This window comes from Schistocerca piceifrons, chromosome 1 (assembly GCF_021461385.2).
Source record: "Schistocerca piceifrons isolate TAMUIC-IGC-003096 chromosome 1, iqSchPice1.1, whole genome shotgun sequence".
In the NCBI taxonomy this organism is placed as follows: Eukaryota; Metazoa; Arthropoda; class Insecta; order Orthoptera; family Acrididae; genus Schistocerca; species Schistocerca piceifrons.
The window spans coordinates 324,650,359-324,670,450 of NC_060138.1; the positions used below are offsets into that span (position 1 = coordinate 324,650,359).

The following is a 20,092-nucleotide window of genomic DNA, read 5'->3' on the forward strand; positions in this document are numbered from 1 at the left end:
TGGCGCATCTGCTCGACGACCCTTCTTGAAAACTGGAACTACACTCCTGGAAATTGAAATAAGAACACCGTGAATTCATTGTCCCAGGAAGGGGAAACTTTATTGACACGTTCCTGGGGTCAGATACATCACATGATCACACTGACAGAACCACAGGCACATAGACACAGGCAACAGAGCATGCACAATGTCGGCACTAGTACAGTGTATATCCACCTTTCGCAGCAATGCAGGCTGCTATTCTCCCATGGAGACGATCGTAGAGATGCTGGATGTAGTCCTGTGGAACGGCTTGCCATGCCATTTCCACCTGGCGCCTCAGTTGGACCAGCGTTCGTGCTGGACGTGCAGACCGCGTGAGACGACGCTTCATCCAGTCCCAAACATGCTCAATGGGGGACAGATCCGGAGATCTTGCTGGCCAGGGTAGTTGACTTACACCTTCTAGAGCACGTTGGGTGGCACGGGATACATGCGGACGTGCATTGTCCTGTTGGAACAGCAAGTTCCCTTGCCGGTCTAGGAATGGTAGAACGATGGGTTCGATGACGGTTTGGATGTACCGTGCACTATTCAGTGTCCCCTCGACGATCACCAGTGGTGTACGGCCAGTGTAGGAGATCGCTCCCCACACCATGATGCAGGGTGTTGGCCCTGTGTGCCTCGGTCGTATGCAGTCCTGATTGTGGCGCTCACCTGCACGGCGCCAAACACGCATACGACCATCATTGGCGCCAAGGCAGAAGCGACTCTCATCGCTGAAGACGACACGTCTCCATTCGTCCCTCCATTCACGCCTGTCGCGACACCACTGGAGGCGGGCTGCACGATGTTGGGGCGTGAGCGGAAGACGGCCTAACGGTGTGCGGGACCGTAGCCCAGTTTCATGGAGACAGTTCCGAATGGTCCTCGCCGATACCCCAGGAGCAACAGTGTCCCTAATTTGCTGGGAAGTGGCGGTGCGGTCCCCTACGGCACTGCGTAGGATCCTACGGTCTTGGCGTGCATCCGTGCGTCGCTGCGGTCCGGTCCCTGGTCGACGGACACGTGCACCTTCCGCCGACCACTGGCGACAACATCGATGTACTGTGGAGACCTCACGCCCCACGTGTTGAGCAATTCGGCGGTATGTCCACCCGGCCTCCCGCATGCCCACTATACGCCCTCGCTCAAAGTCCGTCAACTGCACATACGGTTCACGTCCACGCTGTCGCGGCATGCTACCAGTGTTAAAGACTGCGATGGAGCTCCGTATGCCACGGCAAACTGGCTGACACTGACGGCGGCGGTGCACAAATGCTGCGCAGCTAGCGCCATTCGCCGGCCAACACCGCGGTTCCTGGTGTGTCCGCTGTGCCGTGCGTGTGATCATTGCTTGTACAGCCCTCTCGCAGTGTCCGGAGCAAGTATGGTGGGTCTGACACACCGGTGTCAATGTGTTCTTTTTTCCATTTCCAGGAGTGTATCTGTGCTCTTTTCCATTCATTTGTAACCTTCTGTTCCTCTAGAGACTTGTGGTACACGGCTGTTAGAAGGGGGGCAAGTTCTTTCGCGTACTCTGTGTAGAATCGAATTGGTATCCCGTCAGGTCCAGTGGACTTTCCTCTGTTGAGTGATTCCAAGAAAATGGATCAAATGGCTCTGAGCACTATGGGACTCAACTGCTGAGGTCATTAGTCCCCTAGAACTTAGAACTAGTTAAACCTAACTAACCTAAGGACATCACAAACATCCATGCCCGAGGCAGGATTCGAACCTGCGACCGTAGCGGTCTTGCGGTTCCAGACTGCAGCGCCGTTAACCGCACGGCCACTTCGGCCGGCTGAGTGATTCCAGTTGCTTTTCTATTCCCTGGACACTTATTTCGATGTCAGCCATTTTTTCGTTTGTGCGAGGATTTAGAGAAGGAACTGCAGTGCGGTCTTCCTCTGTGAAACAGCTTCGGAAAAAGGTGTTTAATATTTCAGCATTACGCGTGTCATCCTCTGTTTCAATGCCATCATCATCCCAGAGTGTCTGGATATGCTGTTTCGATCCACTTACTGATTTAACGTAAGACCAGAACTTCTTAGGATTTTCTGTGAAGTCGGTACATAGAATTTTACTTTCGTATTCACTGAACGCTTCACGCATAGCCCTCCTTACGCTAACTTTAATATCGTTTAGCTTCTGTTTGTCTGAGAGGTTTTGGCTACGTTTAAATCTGCAGTGAAGTTCTCTTTGCTTTCGCAGTAGTTTCCTAATTTTGTCGAATCACGGTGGGTTTTTCCCGTCCCTCACTGTTTTACTCTGCACGTACCTGTCTAAAACGCATTTTGCGTTTGCCTTGAACTTTTTCCATAAACACTCAACATTGTCAGTGTCAGAACAGAAATTTTCGTTTTCATCTGTTAAGTAGTCTGAAATCTGCCTCCTATCACTCTTGCTAAACAGATAAACCTTCCTCCCTTTTTTTATATTTCTATTTACTTCCATATTCAGGGATGCTGCAACGGCCTTATGATCACTGATTCCATGTTCTGCGCTCCCCTATTCTCCAATTGGATTCAAGCCCCTACGCTATTGTCGTCTAGATTTGCATTTATACAGAATACAATCACTTCATTCCAATCCTTCAATACCATGCACGACTTTGCTCTGCTCGTCCCGTTATCCTTCCTTCCACGAGTACTTTGCCAGGTAATCAAATTCCCCTCTCTCTTATCCCGTAGTGAACACCTCCACATATCATGCACGTTCTGTAAACCTGACCCCAAAAGCCCCAACGTTTCCTCTCCAATTTCCACTCGTATTACACTGCCGGACCCACACATGCATAGACTCTTTAACTACACACGCTGCGCATCCTCCCTAGCGCAACCAGCATTTTCCTTCATCCTGTCAGTGAAATCTGCCTCCTTTCATTAGTAGCTTACTCCTCAATAGATCTCCCATCTACCTTGTCGTAGTTCCTTTTACTTTCCTTTTCTTAACCATATCTGGCGTACATCTTAAAAACTTCATATTCCAAGTTTCCTGCAGTCCACCCACCTTCTTTCTCTACCAATCCACTCGTCATGCTGACATCCTTCACTTAACCTTGCTTCTCCCAACTTATTTTTCTGTGATGCTGGTCTTTCCTTTTTAGTGTAGTGAGTGCGTCATTTCATCATCCTCACTTCTGTCAGTATCTGTTTTAATGCAACAAGCAATTTTTCTTGTCATCAGTAAGAACTTCTTGTTTAATAATTTTAAAAACTTGTAAATATTGTTTTTTGTTTTTTCATGTTTTAAATATATCTCTGCTTCTGACGCTTTGGCTTAGGGTTGGCAAACTGTACCGCTGACAGTGAATATGAAATTGTAAGTAACGGAAAAAATTGCTCTTTGTGTCTTTTCGCTCTTCATTGTAGCAGACCTCACCCTCTGTATCGTGGTAACTTTAAGTGACTTCTGCCTACTGATTAAGAAGTCCATGTAGAAATTAGTCATTCCTTCCATACATCAATACTTCATTATGTCCAATGTCAGACTCCATTTCGTGAAATTAACACTTCCTTTCTGCCTTTTAATGCGCCCAGTACTCTGAAATACTGTGTTTTCCTAGGTGGTATGTTATAATACAAAAACCACAAAATGTGTCTCATTAGCTTCAGGACTATGTAATCTGATGTGTCGACAGAAGTGCCGACACAGTGTGATTTGAGGGGACCGCAATGCACGCTATAAACACACGAAGGATGACGTGAGGTCTGAAACAGGATACGTAATGAATGCTATAAAGAAAAGTACGTAGCTTTTGGAATACTTAACTTTAATCCATCCTTGTTGTATACATCGTTCTTGATGAGACATGCTTTATACGATAAGCATCAATTGCTATGTAAGGCTAATGGCGCCTTGCTAGGTCGTAGCCATGGACTTAGCTGAAGGCTATTCAAACTATCTACTCGGCAAAGGAGCGAGGCTTCGTCAGTGTAGTCGCTAGCAAAGTCGTCCGTACAACTGGGGCGAGTGCTAGTCCGTCTCTCGAGACCTGTCGTGTGGTGGCGCTCGGTCTGCGATCACTAACAGTGGCGACACGCGGGTCCGACATGTACTAATGGACCGCGGCCGATTTAAAACTACCACCTAGCAAGTGTGGTGTCTGGCGGTGACACCACATAATCCAATATAATGTCTGCAGTGAGCTGCATTCCACGTATAAAGGGATCTTGCATTTTCTTCACGTTCAGAAAATATGACTTGCTTCGTATTGTTGGCGAAGGAAAGTCGGAAACGCCACGCAACTTTTATATCCCATACAATGACGTCACCTACTCGTTACGGTTGACGTCTGCTTTCACGTTAGCGTCCACGGTCGTTGTAATTACAAGTCAGAACTGAAACTTTGCCACCAAAGATTTGTTGTAGTGACTTGACAATTGGGGCTCGTGAAAGTCTAGATCATGTGATACGATCTGGGATAAAACTCCATTCTCGCATTCACTGCATCGGGATGCGTAGCAGGACGGAAGTTGAAGGCATCTTACAGGCTTCCCTCAACACTCATCCACCCGTTTTGACAATAGGCCGACCGTGGTGGCCGAGCGGTTCTAGGCGCTACAGTCGGAAACCGTGCGACCGCTACGGTCGCAGGTTCGAATCCTGCCTCGGGCATGGATGTGTGTGGTGTCCTTAGTTTAGTTAGGTTTAAGTAGTTTCTAAGTTCTAGGGGACTGATGACCTCAGAAGTTAAGTCCCATAGTGCTCAGATCCATTTGAATTTATTTATTTATTTATTTATTTTATTTTTTTATTTTTTACAATAGGATACCTCACGGGACGCTCCAGGCCGGTTGGTTTCCACCTCAAATTCGTTGTTATGATCCGAAATACTGAAGAGCACGTTTGTCTGCTCTGACAAACAGCCAGGTTAGCATTAAACGAGAGGGGATGCAGACTTACGTAAAGTCATGTTAAAAAGCAGATTGTTAGGGCCGGAGCTTCAAATTAGGTGGACAAGGATAAGCCAGAAATGTGTCGTGATTATGACCTGTAGGAAGAAACCATATCGCCACCAGCCTGAGATAATTTGGGGTACTGTGGAAAATTTAAAGAAGGTTGGGTGGGCAGAGTTTGATTCCTGCTCCACACGAATACGACACAACTGCGCCACCTCATTCGGTTACGTGACAATGCAATACAAGTTGTGAAAATTATTCTGCATGAAAAAATCAGTTTTTCTTTCGATGTTTTGTATTTAAATATGCTACATGGTTTACAAAAGTCATCATATATTATTTGTAACTGACATTCGCCATTTTAACATCCGTGTGTTGTAGATATAACGTGTTTCATGTGACAACACTTGTCGGAAGATTGTTCATAGGGTGATACGGATAAACAACAAAAGCTGTCAGCAACTTAACCGATCTAGGCGCTGCTGCGAAAGACTCCACAAAAGTTGTCTCATGTGCTATACAGTTCTGTCAATCTGGTTCATGTTTCACGTATTTTCATTGCGCGGGTCCCTCCGTCAGAGGTTCGAGTCCTCCCTCGGACATGGGTGTGTGGTGTCCTTAGCGTAAGTTAGTTAAAGTTAGATTAAGTAGTGTGTAAGTCTAGGGGCCGATGACCTCAGCAGTTTGGTCCCACAGAACCTTACCACAAATTTCCAAATTTCCAGGATATTGACCGACCTGTTCATCCAGCAAAGCCACAATTAATTACTTTATCATTCCATCCTTTGATTCAAATTTGACAGTGCTCCGTATTTAATTATTTCACTATCGATTTTTGTCGAAAAAAAGACTATTGCAGGAATATGAGAATCCCTATTCGCACCTCAAAGCAATGGGGTGCCAATAGGTACTCTCGTATTCCTGCAGTAGTCCATTCTGTTCCAACTGTCTGCCAACAAAACATCAAACGAATCACTCCAGAAGTGTCGTCGGATTATAATCCCAATAGCGTATCTTTTCCCACTTCTCTGACGTTTCGCGCCTACTAACTGACAGTAGAGAATACGTCACCAGAGGTGCCTACACACAGACTGGACAAGCAACAGCAAACCATCATCTTAGTACTGCAGCTTTTCAGTAGATGCAGACAAGAAACCACACTTCCATTTTGCAGTTCCCTGTTTAGAATATGCGCAACGCGTCTTTCGAATATCTTTTTAATTTTTTGTCTTCTAAGTAGCGTGCCATGTGGAGGTGACTGAGGATGAAAACTTGGAGAACAAGTTTGAATTCCGCCATCATGATGTAAATTTTCTCTACTTTCCCTCATTCAGTTCAAGAGTATGACAGAATGGTCCTTCAACGAGCCTGCGGGCAGTTGCTTTCCTCTTCTGATGATTTCCTGATATTGTCAGCTGTGTTGAAGGCGAACTCATAATCTAAACACAGTTGTTCTTTTTATTACAGAAGTTTATTCGCCCAGATCCCACAAAAATATCCAGTGATGAATAGTCGACGAAATGGATTGGCCGTGCAATTTTGTTTTCATACGGATGATCTGAAGATTGCTATTTAATTTCGCTGAAACCAATAAGCATTGCATATTTTGTGATATCTGGATGAATAAACTGTAATAAGAAGAACAACCGCGTTTAGCTTCCCACTTCGTTTTAAAATCATTGCTATTGATCCGTTTCTAGAACTCTAGGTGAATGGGGGCGCTAAACTTTTTAACTTTCCTTCCTTATATGTTATGATGAAGTGCGGTACTAACGTAGTCATAAAGCTTTAACTATCGCTAAGTGAATCCGCAGTTGCGAATAAGGAGAACCATCAACTGTAGGATGGAATGATGGCAATCAAAATTTGTGCCGGACCGGGACTCGAAGCCGCATTTCCTGCTTATCGCGAGCGGTCGCCTTAGCAGTTGGCTATCCGTGTACGGCCAGATCCAAACCTCCATATGTCGTCAACCATGCGTCTACGACCATTACTCGTATATCCATTATATATATTCGCCTACAAGTCAGACTTTGTACAAGGGTAACCCCAAAAGTAAGGTCTCCTATTTTTTTATAAGTACAGAACTCTGTTTGTATGTCAGTTTGTCACACTGTTATGAAGAGTGCTTCACGCGCTGTGTGTAAACATGCGCACGTCGCGCTGAGGCGCTCAGTCTTGCCTTGGAAGCCGTTGAGAATGGAGCTCCCGTTGTATGTTCCAGCCAAGTTGAATTGCGCACAGTTATTGGGTTTCTGAACGCAAAGGACACTGCGCCGACTGAAATCCGTTGCCAATTGACGGAAGTGTATGGTGAGTCGTGCATGGATGTTAAAATGTTCGTAAGTGATGTAGAGAGTTTGCAGCTGGTCGGACCGAAATTCACAACGAACAGAGGAGCGGGAGACCGTCAATTTCCGAGGAGACTGTGTTGAAGGTTGAGCAAAGCATGCGTGAAGATCGGCGGATCACTCTGGATGATCTCTGCATGTTGGTTCCTGAGGTTTCCCGAAGCACCGCTCACAGAATTTTAACGGAAACATTGAACTACCGGAAGGTGTGCGCAAGATAGGTGCCACGCATGCTCACTAAGGACCACATGCGGCAACGAGTTGATGCTTCCCGCACATTTCTTCACCGCCTTGCAGCCGAACAGGACAACTTTCTGGACTCAATTGCCACGGGTGACGAAACCTGGGCATACCACTTTACAACCTGATACCAAGCAACAATCACGCCAGTGGCGGCATCCTTCTTCGCCGAAGCCGCGGAAATTCAAACAAATACATTCTGCTGGTAAAGTCATGACAACCTTTTTTTGGGATTGGGAAGGGCTATTGTTGGTCGACTTTATGCCCACTGGGACCACAGTTAACGTTGACAGGTACTGTGAGACTCTGAAAAAAAAACAACTCAAACGGGCAATTCAGAACCGGAGAAGAGGAATGTCGAGCAAGGGCGTACACATTCTCCATGACAACGCTCGCCCACACATCGCTCGGAAAACCGTTGCTCTCCTACAACAGTTTCAGTGGAGCATAATCACCCACCCACCCTATAGTACTGACTTGGCGCCCGTCTGTCGGTAAACTGAAGAGCGAGCGAGCAAGTCCCCACTCTGCCTACCCTGCTACGTCACGAGGCGCTTCTACAGGCTGTTTCACAACGTAGTTCCGGCCCTGCCGCGGCGCGCGTTTAAATCTGTGGCGACGCCGTGTGCAGATACGTCCCAGCTGCGTTTATTTTTAGACAAATGCTTCAAGAGTATAAGGAAAACAAAAGACGATAGCTTCTTCGAAACAAAACGTTATAGAGTAACTGATATTAACATAAGAACGGAAGTCAGGATTCTGCTACAAACATAGAACCGAATGCCTACTCATGTGAATGTATGTTCCTCTATTCGTAAGACGAACCAGATATAGTGCAATAAATCTGTAGAATTTAAGGCTTGTTCTTACTTTGTGTTTCTACTAAAAGGTTGAAGTTTTCTTCGAAGGGCTGCATTGAAACTTAACAACTCTTGCATCACGAAGAGTGTTTAAAAACTGACCAGAAATTTATAATTTCGTGTGTTATACTAGTTCGATTCGCACTGCTTTTTTTGTCACCGTCTTCGTAAACATGTCTGAAAAGTATTTCCAGGTAAATCCCATTTCTCGCAATGTCTTGTGTGAAACATCTTTCTGCCAAGGAAAACGTATGTTTTGTTTCACGGCAGTAAATAATTTCCGTAATGGGGGCACTATTTTTTGGTTTATGTAAAAGTCCTCCGACGTTTGGCGAATGACCGATTTTGTTAAACTGTCTATAACGGTGGGTTTCCTCCCTAAATTATTAGTTTTCCTTTGCGACGATTCCAGTAAACCATGCAGCTTATTTTCGCGTTCCTTCCTTATGCGTCCTTTTGTGGCGAGGCTGACGTTTGCATAAACTGCAGCCCTTTGATTGGGACTGGTAATATTAGCCAACAGTTCGTTTTGTGTCGCCTCCTCAACACACGCTGTAATAACGTTAGAGACGATCGAACGCTCGTTACCCCGCAAATACCTCCTCTTCTTCGTATTCTGCACATTTTCTTGCAATGCAGGGCGATTATCCATCACTTCTGGATACTGAAGTATATCAGTGAGTATACAGAGTCAACCGACTGACACTGGCAACTAAGATCCCACGAACAGAAACGACGTATATCACTGCACCCCGAACTACACTGCTAGACAGGTAAGGGGCAGTTGATTTTGGGTGGCCCTGTAGGCCAGTGACAGGTCTCTTCCGGGAAAGGCCACTTCCCCCACCAAGAGCGCTGCTCGCTCTTGAGTTTACAGACAGACTATATCACCTGTTCCCTAGGTTAAAAGAACATTTGGTCGGAAAGCGATTCAGCCCCGACGACGACGTGAAAGAAGAGGTTCATCACTTTCTGAACAGCATGGCGGCGAGCTGGTATGACATGGGCATACAATAACTGCCACAGTGTCCACAAAAGTGCATCGACAGAAATGGTGATGATGCCGAAAAATAGACTGATGCAAACCATTGTAGAAATAAACAGGTATATGTACTTATAAAAAAATAGGACACCTTACTTTTGGGATTACCCCCGTACCTGAAAGTCGTTTGCCCAGTAGCAGCAGACAAATACGATATTGCAGTGCCTGTGTTATTCTCATTACGATGCAAAGTTCCTTTGGACGTGCATCTATGTTCAAATGGCTCTGAGCACTATGGGACTTAACATCTGAGGTCATCAGTCCCCTAGAACTTAGATTAGAACTACTTAAACCTAACTAACCTAAGAACATCACACACATCCATGCTCGAGGCAGGATTCGAACCTGCGACCGTAGCGGTCGCGCGGTTCCAGACTGAAGCGCCTAGAACCGCTCGGCCACCAGCGGCCGGGTGCATCTATGTCCAAAGGCACTTTGCAAAGCATCGTAATCAGAATAACATACATGCATGTCCAAAGGAACTTTCCATCGTAATCAGAACAACGCACTGCAACATCGGTTTTAAGTATCGCTTTGAAAAAATAAAGGTAGGTAATTAATATTTATTGCTTGTCTGCATGCACAGCGTACACATTGAAATCCCCGCGCGCTCCACAGTACAGTGCACGGTGCTAGACCAGCCAAAGCAAAACGGCTCCTCTAATGGCCTGCTACTGTACTGTGGCGGGCGCGGGCATTTCAGTGTGCACCATGTGCTTGCAGACAAACAATAAATATTCATTATCTAGCCTTATTTTTATGACTACCCTTCTCACGCATTCCACTTCAGCAGTGTGGTCCGTCACTTTGTTTTAAAACAAGGTTGTTCCTACATCGCATCCAGTGCTGAATTGCTGGTGTTGGCTTGACTTTGTTTCATTCTTTGTTAATATATAACATGACCACAATTACGGTAGTCCTTGCAAGCTGAAGACTACAGTAACAGGAAACAATTGCACCTGAGGGGTCAGTTCCCTTTTATATGTGTCAGCTGGCACAGTTTGAGCGTCGGTCAGTGGATACCTGCACGGGCGGACAAGTTAACGGTCGGAGGAAAAAAGGACAATGCGGGTGGGGTGGTGGGGAGCTGGTCTTGACCGTGACGCGGGAAAGTTGGGGAGCGCCGGCTGGCCTCAAACATTGAGCGCCTGCAGCCTGCCGTCCTTGCATTGGCTGATGTACCGGGCTACTGCGGCTGTTGTTGACTCAGGCACTGGTTTGTTTGTTATCTGGTGACGCCTCGAAAGTAAGCTTTTGGCCCACCAAAGATTATAGTGCTTTTAGGTCAATGTTGATTCACATCTGCCATTTATGCTTGGGCTCTGCTAATAGAAATTGATTTGTGCAACCATATTTCTGCAGAAGTACGCGGCGTTGTCTCCTTGTGTCGTACGAGCAAGGTAGCGCTGAGGTACATCATTAGAATGCAGTGGTTCAAATCCCCGTGTGGCCTAGCAAGAGATGTTTTCCGTGGTTTGCCTAAATTTACCACCATAGGTGCCGGCACGGTTGCTTTGAAAGCGACACGGTTGACTTCCTTCTCCAGCCTTGCCTCATTCCGAATTTTGTGATCGTCTCTAATGACGGCTTGTTAAACCCTAATCTACGTCCTTATGTCAGCTTAAGGACTAGAAATCGCGGAAAAAATACTAAGAGCTGCAGTAATTCCAAGTCGTTACCATTTCTCTGTGACCAAAATGTCTGATTTTCGGTCACATTGGAACTTTGACGCGAAAAACCGTGTTTTGCAAGTCAATGCTAATTTAATCACATCATCCCTCCACTGAAAAATCCAGCCGCAGAATCCCGTACACATAACATCCGCGTCTTTTGTGACTGTGAACGGATCCGCTCCACAATATTGAAACAAAGGCATTTTTTATTAAAAGTGAGGGCTCTTTGTGCTACTGGCTGCAGCCTAGACAGCCTGCGCGTAAATGCGGCCTCGAGTGTCTCCAGGTCTCTTCTTTCGCTGTTGCCCACTTTACACTGGGCATTCATTCAAGCTTTTGCAACAGGCAGCAACTGTGTGCTGTCAGAATCCCGTGATATTTTTTGACTTTTTGGAAGAAAATTATGGAGTTCTTACAGCTCCAACAACAGGTATAAAGTCCTGAATAATTACTGTATAGTGATAATTTTTTACTGCCAGCAACTGAATAAAACACAATTTTAGTGCCATACGCGTTTCGCCTTTATTTTCTGCAAGGCATTATCAGTGGCCTGGAATATGTACATATGTTTGCTATTTAATTTACATTTTTGTCACTGTACCTATAGGTTATTAACAGTTCTGGTGGTTGGTATTTCCTATTAAGCAGTAATGTTTTGAACTGTACTTACAGGTTGCATGGACGATTTCCTACATATTACACTCCTGTTGCATTTTTGGTGTTGTTGTTCTTATAAATGCCAAATTGCGGTTTTTTTCCCACATGGTCAGACGGTCCATAAGTAAAAAATTATCAGTATACCGTAATATTACACGCAACTGAGGAAGACAAGACTACAAAAGTTGAAGATGGCCTAAATAATTGCTTGAGAAAAGCAGAAACTGACAAACCCGTTCTCCTGCCAAAAAAGATAACAACGCTTCGGTCATGCCCAGCTGATGCCAAGTGTTTGCAATGATTAAATTGTGGCCGTGCGGTTCTAGGCGCTTCAGTCTGAAACCGCGTGACCGCTACGGTCGCAGGTTCGAATCCTGCCTCGGGCATGGATGTGTGTGATGTCCTTAGGTTAGTTAGGTTTAAGTAGTTCTAAGTTCTAGGGGGCTGATGACCACAGATGTTAAGTCCCATAGTGCTCAGAGCCATTTGGACCATTTTATTAAATTGTGTTCTGTGTAAATTCGATCAGACTGTTACCCCTTTCGTTCCATTCTCCCCAGTCTTCGTTCCCCTCTTATGGTTCTTTTCTTTCTTCAGTCAATATCGAATCCCAGTAACCCATCGCAATTAAATTTTCGTCTCGCTTAATGCACTGAATAATTCCTTTTATTATACTTTAAAAAAAACTCTTCCTCATCTGCGGAGTTAACTGGTGTGTGTACCTCTGCTACAGCGAGAGCTCGTGTCTTTGTCTCCCTGTCCCCACCCAGGTCAAACTGAATACATCTAGTTTGAGTTAAGGGATTTGGCGACAGCCCGGCGCACCGCCTCAAGAGCGAACCTAAGTCATTATGGTGTTTACGCCTCCATTAAACAGCATCCGCAGTATGTCTGTTAAGGTCAGTTTATGCCTCGAAAAGTGTGGTGTAAAATACCCACAGAATATTAGCCACAGGTCGATTCCACTTATCGGTAACTTACTAGACACAGTAACGGTTTCACAGTGCTAGTGAGTACCCTCATCCAACAGACTATTACAAACACGTTGCAGCAGACAGCCCCGTTGCTTCGCCGGCGTTCTGAACCAGACGGCCTTGGATTGCGGAACGCTATGACGTCACAGGCGTACGGAGGCAACGCGAGGACGCTGTGTTACAAAGAGACTCGGCATTCGTGACTCACTCTTGCAATCCACTTTGGGTGCAGTGGGCGAATTTTCAAAGTTCCAGAAGCACGGAGCGTGGATGTAACGACCTTAGAACTTCTTCATAAAGTAATTACTGGGTATTACGTGATGGAGGGTACTGTTTATTGGACAAAATAATAATATTTCTCTCAGTGATGGAAATGGAAAATGAAAATCAGTGCTTATCTGTACCTGAGAGTGCCGTAATTTGTGAAACCGTTACGATCACTACAGAAGCAATACATCGGACGTATACGAATGCCCCTCTGAAAGCCACTTCGTTAAATTTTGTAGACAGGTTTTCGCCAGGTAATAAGCATCTTTCTTCTAATGTCTATCGATTCAGACTGTTTAACATTTCAGTGACTTTCCTTCGACTCAAATAAATCTCTTAAGTTGCTGTTTTCTTTTCTTCCATAATTTTTTCATCTTTTCGTGATCACTCTTGTCTCCTTTCTTCGGATTACTTAACAAGTTATTTCTTACAGCTCTTGCTTTGAAATCCTTCTAACTTCAATACTTTCCTTTCCAAAACATTTATTTCTGCGTATTCTTTTTTTAAGCTTTCTATTTAAACGTTTTCGCAACTGTGTTTTTAGTTTCTTATCCACAAATGCATGAAGATGTGTTTTACCAAGACGTAATCCTCCTCGAGAATGTTTTGATAGCCGATTGTCGTTCATTCTATAAAATTGTCTGAAAAATATGAGTCTTCTTTTATTGTGGTTTCTGTTTCATCTGCTTCGTTTTGGTATATTTCATCAATAATTTTCCTGTTTTTATCCTCCTTTCCCTCCCCCCATGAACCATGGACCTTGCCGTTGGTGGGGAGGCTTGCGTGCCTCAACGATACAGATAGCCGTACCGTAGTTGCAACCACAACGGAGGGGTATCTGTTGAGAGGCCAGACAAACTGTGTGGTTCCTGAAGAGGAGCAGCAGCCTTTTCAGTAGTTGCAGGGGCAACAGTCTGGATGATTGACTGATCTGGCCTTGTAACATTAACCAAAACGGCCTTGCTGTTGTGGTACTGCGAACGGCGGAAAGCAAGGGGAAACTACAGCCGTAATTTTTCCCGAGGACATGCAGCTTTACTGTATGGTTAAATGATGATGGCGTCCTCTTGGGTAAAATATTCCGGAGGTAAAATAGTCTCCCATTCGGATATCCGGGCGGGGACTACTCAGGAGGACGTCGTTATCAGGAGAAAAAAAACTGGCTTTCTACGGATCGGAGCGTGGAATGTCAGATCCCTTAATCGGGCAGGTAGGTTAGAAAATTTAAAAAGGGAAATGGATAGGTTAAAGTTAGACATAGTGGGAATTAGTGAAGTTCGGTGGCAGGAGGAACAAGACTTCTGGACAGGTGAATACAGGGTTATAAATACAAAATCAAATAGGGGTAATGCAGGAGTAGGTTTAATAATGAATAAAAAAATAGGAGTGCGGGTAAGCTACTACAAACAGCATAGTGAACGCATTATTGTGGCCAAGATAGACACGAAGCCCACTCCTACTACAGTAGTACAAGTTTATATGCCAACTAGCTCTGCAGATGATGAAGAAATTGATGAAATGTATGATGAGATAAAAGAAATTATTCAGGTAGTGAAAGGAGACGAAAATTTAATAGTCATGGGTGACTGGAATTCGAGAGTAGGAAAAGGGAGAGAAGGAAACATAGTAGGTGAGTATGGATTGGGGGAAAGAAATGAAAGAGGAAGCCGCCTGGTAGAATTTTGCACGGAGCATAACTTAATCATAGCTAACACTTGGTTCAAGAATCATAAAAGGAGGTTGTACACATGGAAGAACTCTGGAGACACTAAAAGGTATCAGATAGATTATATAATGGTAAGACAGAGATTTAGGAACCTGGTATTAAATTGTAAGACATTTCCAGGGGCAGATGTGGACTCTGACCACAATCTATTGGTTATGAACTGTAGATTAAAACTGAAGAAACTGCAGAAAGGTGGGAATTTAAGGAGATGGGACCTGGGCAAACTGATTAAACCAGAGGTTGTACAGAGTTTCAGGGAGAGCATAAGGGAGCAATTGACAGGAATGAGGGAAAGAAATACAGTAGAAGAAGAATGGGTAGCGCTGAGGGATGAAGTAGTGACGGCAGCAGAGGATCAAGTAGGTAAAAAGACGAGGGCTAGTAGAAATCCTTGGATAACAGAAGAAATATTGAATTTTATTGATGAAAGGAGAAAATATAAAAACGCAGTAAATGAAGCACACAAAAAGGAATACAAACGTCTCAAAAATGAGATCTACAGGAAGTGCAAAATTGCTAAGCAGGGATGGCTAGAGGACAAATGTAAGGATGTAGAGGCTTATCTCGCTAGGGGTAAGATAGGTACTGCCTACAGGAAAATTAAAGAGACCTTTGGAGAAAAGAGAACTACTTGTATGGATATCAAGAGCTCAGATGGAAACCCAGTTCTAAGCAAAGAATGGAAAGCAGAAAGGTGGAAGGAGTATATAGAGGGTCTATACAAGGGCGATGTACTTGAGGACAATATTCTGGAAATGGAAGAATATGTAGATGAAGATGAAATGGGAGATACGATACTGCGTGAAGAGTTTGACAGAGCACTGAAAGACCTGAGTCGAAACAAGGACCCAGGAGTAGACAACATTCCATTAGAACTACTGACGGCCTTGGGAGAGCCAGCCTGACAAAACTCTACCATCTGGTGAGCAAGAAGTACGAGACAGGCGAAATACCGTCAGACTTCAAGAAGAATATAATAATTCCAATCCCAAAGAAAGCAGGTGTTGACAGATGTGAAAATTACCGAACAATCAGTTTAATAAGCCCAGCTGCAAAATACTAACACGAATTCTTTACAGACGAATGGAAAAACTGGTAGAACCCGACCTCGGGGAAGATCAGTTTGGATTCCGTAGAAATGTTGGAACACGTGAGGCAATACTGACCTTAGAAGAAAGATTAAGGAAAGGCAAACCTACGTTTCTAGCATTTGTAGACTTAGAAAAAGCTTTTGACAACGAATACTCTCTTTCAAATTCTGAAGGTGGCAGGGGTAAAATACAGGGAGCGAAAGGCTATTTACAATTTGTACAGAAAGCAGATGGCAGTTGTAAGAGTCGAGGGACATGAAAGGGAAGCAGTGGTTGGGAAGGGTGTGAGACAGGGTTGTAGCCTCTCCCTGATGTTATTCAATCTGTATATTGAGCAAGCAGTGAAGGAAACAAAAGAAAAATTCGGAGAAGAAATAAAAACAATTTGGAGTTCGCCGATGACATTGTAATTCTGTCAGAGACAGCAAAGGACTTGGAAGAGCAGTTCAACAGAATGGATAGTGTCTTGAAAGGAGGATATAAGATGAACATCAACAAAAGCAAAACGAGGATAATGGAATGTAGTCGAATTAAGTCGGGAGATGCTGAGGGAACTAGATTAGGAAATGAGACACTTAAAGTAGTAAAGGAGTTTTGCTATTTGGGGAGCAAAATAACTGATGATGGTCGAAGTATAGAGGATATAAAATGTAGACTGGCAATGGCAAGGAAAGCGTTTCTGAAGAAGAGAAATTTGTTAACATCGAGTATAGATTTAAGTGGCAGGAAGTCATTTCTGAAAGTATTTGTATGGAGTGTAGCCATGTATGGAAGTGAAACATGGACGATAAATAGTTTGGACAAGAAGAGAATAGAAGCTTTTGAAATGTGGTGCTACAGAAGAATGCTGAAGATTAGATGGGTAGATCACATAACTAATGATGAGGTACTGAATAGGATTGGTGAGGAGTTAGTGGCACAACTTTACTAGAAGGAGGGATCGGTTGGTAGGACATGGCTCAAAATGGCTCTGAGCACTATGGGACTTAACATCTTAGGTCATCAGTCCCCTAGAACTTAGAACTACTTAAATCTAACTAACCTAAGGACATCACACACATCCATGCCCGAGGCAGGATTCGAACCTGCGACCGTAGCAGCAGCGCAGTTCCGGACTGAAGCGCCTAGATTAAAGATCGGTTCATTAGCGAAAAAAAATCCAGTAGAACACAACACGACGTTACCGACCCAGGCATCTGGGTTACCTAGTATTTCACAAGCCTCTCGCAAACGCCAAATACTGAAGACACTTCTCTCGATCTGTTCGTAATAAGCACGTAACAAAAATATGTACCTTAGCGTTCAGACCATGAGGACCGCCAGGCGCTGTGTCATCCTCTGCCATGTGGCGTCATTCTGGTGCGGTATGGAGAGGCAAGGGGCCTGCACGGCGCCCTCCCTGGTGTTGTCTGCTTCCAGCGGCTACTTCTGATTCAAATAGCTCGTTTATTGGCATCAAGAGGCCGAGTGCTCCCCCTTCCAGCCCTCCTACCGATAAAAAGCCTTTGTGAGTACCTTAATTAAAGTACTGACCAGAAAAAACAGCCTAGTTCAGAGACCCGTCACATTATTGTCAGATCAGTCCCTAAATAACAGTTCGTTTTCCAGTCCAGTCATTTGATTGGACTTCCTTCTCCAGAACGGTTCATTCATCAACCCGAACATTGATTTGAACACCAAAGTCCGTTTGGTGAACGTTTTTCTCTCTAATCGTGTGGTTCGTGTTCGAAGAAACAGTATAGAACTTGTAGGCTCGTTTTAATGGAAATGAAAGTGAAAAAAAATGCAGCCTACGTATACACGTTTCGAAACATTTTTTTCGCTATCGGTGGGTTTCTCTTTCTTTTTCTTTTTTCAGGTATTACTTCTTGGCTTTATCCAGCCAGCCGGCCGCTATGCCCGAGCGGTTCTAGGCAATTCATTCCGGAACCGCGTTGCTGTTGCGGTCGCAGTTTCGAATCCTACCTCGGTCATGGATGTGTGTGACGTCCTTAGGTTAGTTAGGTTTAAGTAATTCTAAGTCTAGGGCAGGGGTCTCCCAACTACGACCCGCGTTAGCTGGCTGGACGTCCCCGGTATCCGGCCCGCCAAATATTAGAAGTGGTACATATACTGCCAACAATTGAGTTTCGAGGCCTGTCGCGACCAATACACCGCGACATTGGCTCGCTACAAGACTACATAACTAAACTTATTGTTGCGCCGCTTGAAATAACAATGCGTTGACATACTCTACCTCTGTTACGTCTTGTAGTAATACTGTTGTTAACAATGATTTTGAGACTTCGTTAACTTTGCAGGACGCTTTCGTGAAGAATGTGCAGTGACATACTTTTTTGTCGGTGAAATTCGCCGGAATAAAATACACCAGAATTTCGGTCAGGTACGTCCACCAATCAAAATTGTGTAATTAAATAAAAATCGTAGTTCGTTTCAGTGCTAGCTATTCCCACAACCTTAGATTTTTGCGATTTCATCTTTCCTTTAGCCTTACATTACGGTGATTATGGAGTGCTAGGGAGCTTTAATCCCACTAGGTAGATCTTGGCCCTTATGACTTCATGGAGGAGTCAATGTGGCCCGCGGACTAAAAAGTTTGGAGACCCCTGGTCTAGGGGACTGATGACCTCAGATGTTAAGTCCCATAGTGCTTAGAGCCATTTTATCCAGCCTCTGCAGGTTGTGTTTGACATTTCATCATTCCATTTCAGATGTGTTTATTATTCAGTGTGAAAGTCGATTAAGAGAAAAACTTATACCCGAAGTCATCTATTAATTTATGTTTTGACAAACTTTGCCCTGTTGATGAGAGTTGAATATCGTGTTTGTTGTCCTGTGGATGTCACTAATATGTCTTTGCTTCGATCGCCATGTTCTCGGGCATAATTTGCCATCGATAGTCAGTTCACAGTGTTGTACTTTAGGCGTGATTGTGTTAGTGAGAATATGCCCTCCTTTTTCTCCAACCGCACCAACACAGTTATCCGAATCACGTTGCAACTAGTCTTTTTACGTTAAGGACCGTTGACAAATGTGACTGCCGTGTTCAGTGCAAGGAAGAAGTGACTGACGTGTTCAGTGCAAGGAAGAAGAATTTTTGTGTAGGAAAATAACCCCAGACATTTGGACTTGAAGCCTCACGCTTAACTCTTTGGAGCACGGTGGTATACATAGTATACCACCTTTTGAAAATTTTCTTGGCTCTTTGCACAGTGGTTTAACTGCACGACCACCACTCTAATATGCTCACCTAGTTCTCTACTTATCAGACAGATGGCACTCACTGCCTATAAGGAATCAGTTCCCGCCAAGAATTGCATAGATTACAACTGTGAAAGCTGCGTGCTGAGTTGTGCATGGTTTTTGCGTGTGAATAGTGGTTTATAACGAATTTCTTGTTGCGCCTGTGTTTTTTCCATATCTTGGACGTCACAGCTACGGTATGAACCCATGTATACATTCATATGCACAATCTTCCGTTATTTATATACAATTTATTTTGGTGGTATATTATTTGTACCACCGTGCATGTAGCAGTATTCTATTGCATTTCGTTTCCTAGTATAAAATTCGAAATCCTCCGCTACAAAGTTTAGTTTTTAATTGTGTTGTGACTTATTTTAGCTCTTTCTCCATTTTGTTTTGCTTACGTATTCTTTACTTGGATTCAGGCTGTTGTTTGAAAATGAAAATGTCAAGAAGAGGCTTACGAGATGAAGAAATCGAACGATTATTGTGTGAAATTCCATCAGACGAGGATTCCACTGTTGACACCACAGATGACGAATCTGATTATGAAGCAAGCATTGTTGCGGAGGCTATTGTGTCGTCTGAAGGCGAAGTTTCAGAGAGCGAGGAAGAAAGTGAGTCCACTCCGCCAAAACGCGCTGCTGACACAGCGCCAACTTGGGGACAACAATTCAATGCTACCTCAGGAATGCAGTTCGACAGTGAATCAGGACCAAGTGCTTTTATTAGGGACATTGATGATCCAGAACCTATCGATATATTCGAAAAAATATTTCCAAAAGAGCTAGTTCAGCTAATCGTTTTCCAAACAAATTTATATGCGACGCAATCTGGCAAGTCTTTCACTCCAACAACTGACAATGAAATACGAACTTTCCTGGGAATCAACATTTTGATGGGTATAAAGCGTATGCCAGCATACAGAGACTACTGGTCTAGTGCCCCAGAACTTCATGATCGTTATATTGCATCTCTGATGGCAGTAAATCGGTTTGGATGGTTACTGAGGAACATTCATCTGAATGATAACACATTGCATC

At 44.2% G+C, this 20,092-nt stretch overlaps 1 protein-coding gene across 2 annotated transcripts in view; it reads left to right on the forward strand.

Moving 5' to 3' along the window:
• The window catches only part of LOC124786491 (cholinesterase), a 185,625-nt gene that overhangs the window by 44,426 nt on the left and 121,107 nt on the right, over positions 1 to 20,092 (forward strand). The gene's annotated exons all lie outside the window — the stretch shown is intronic.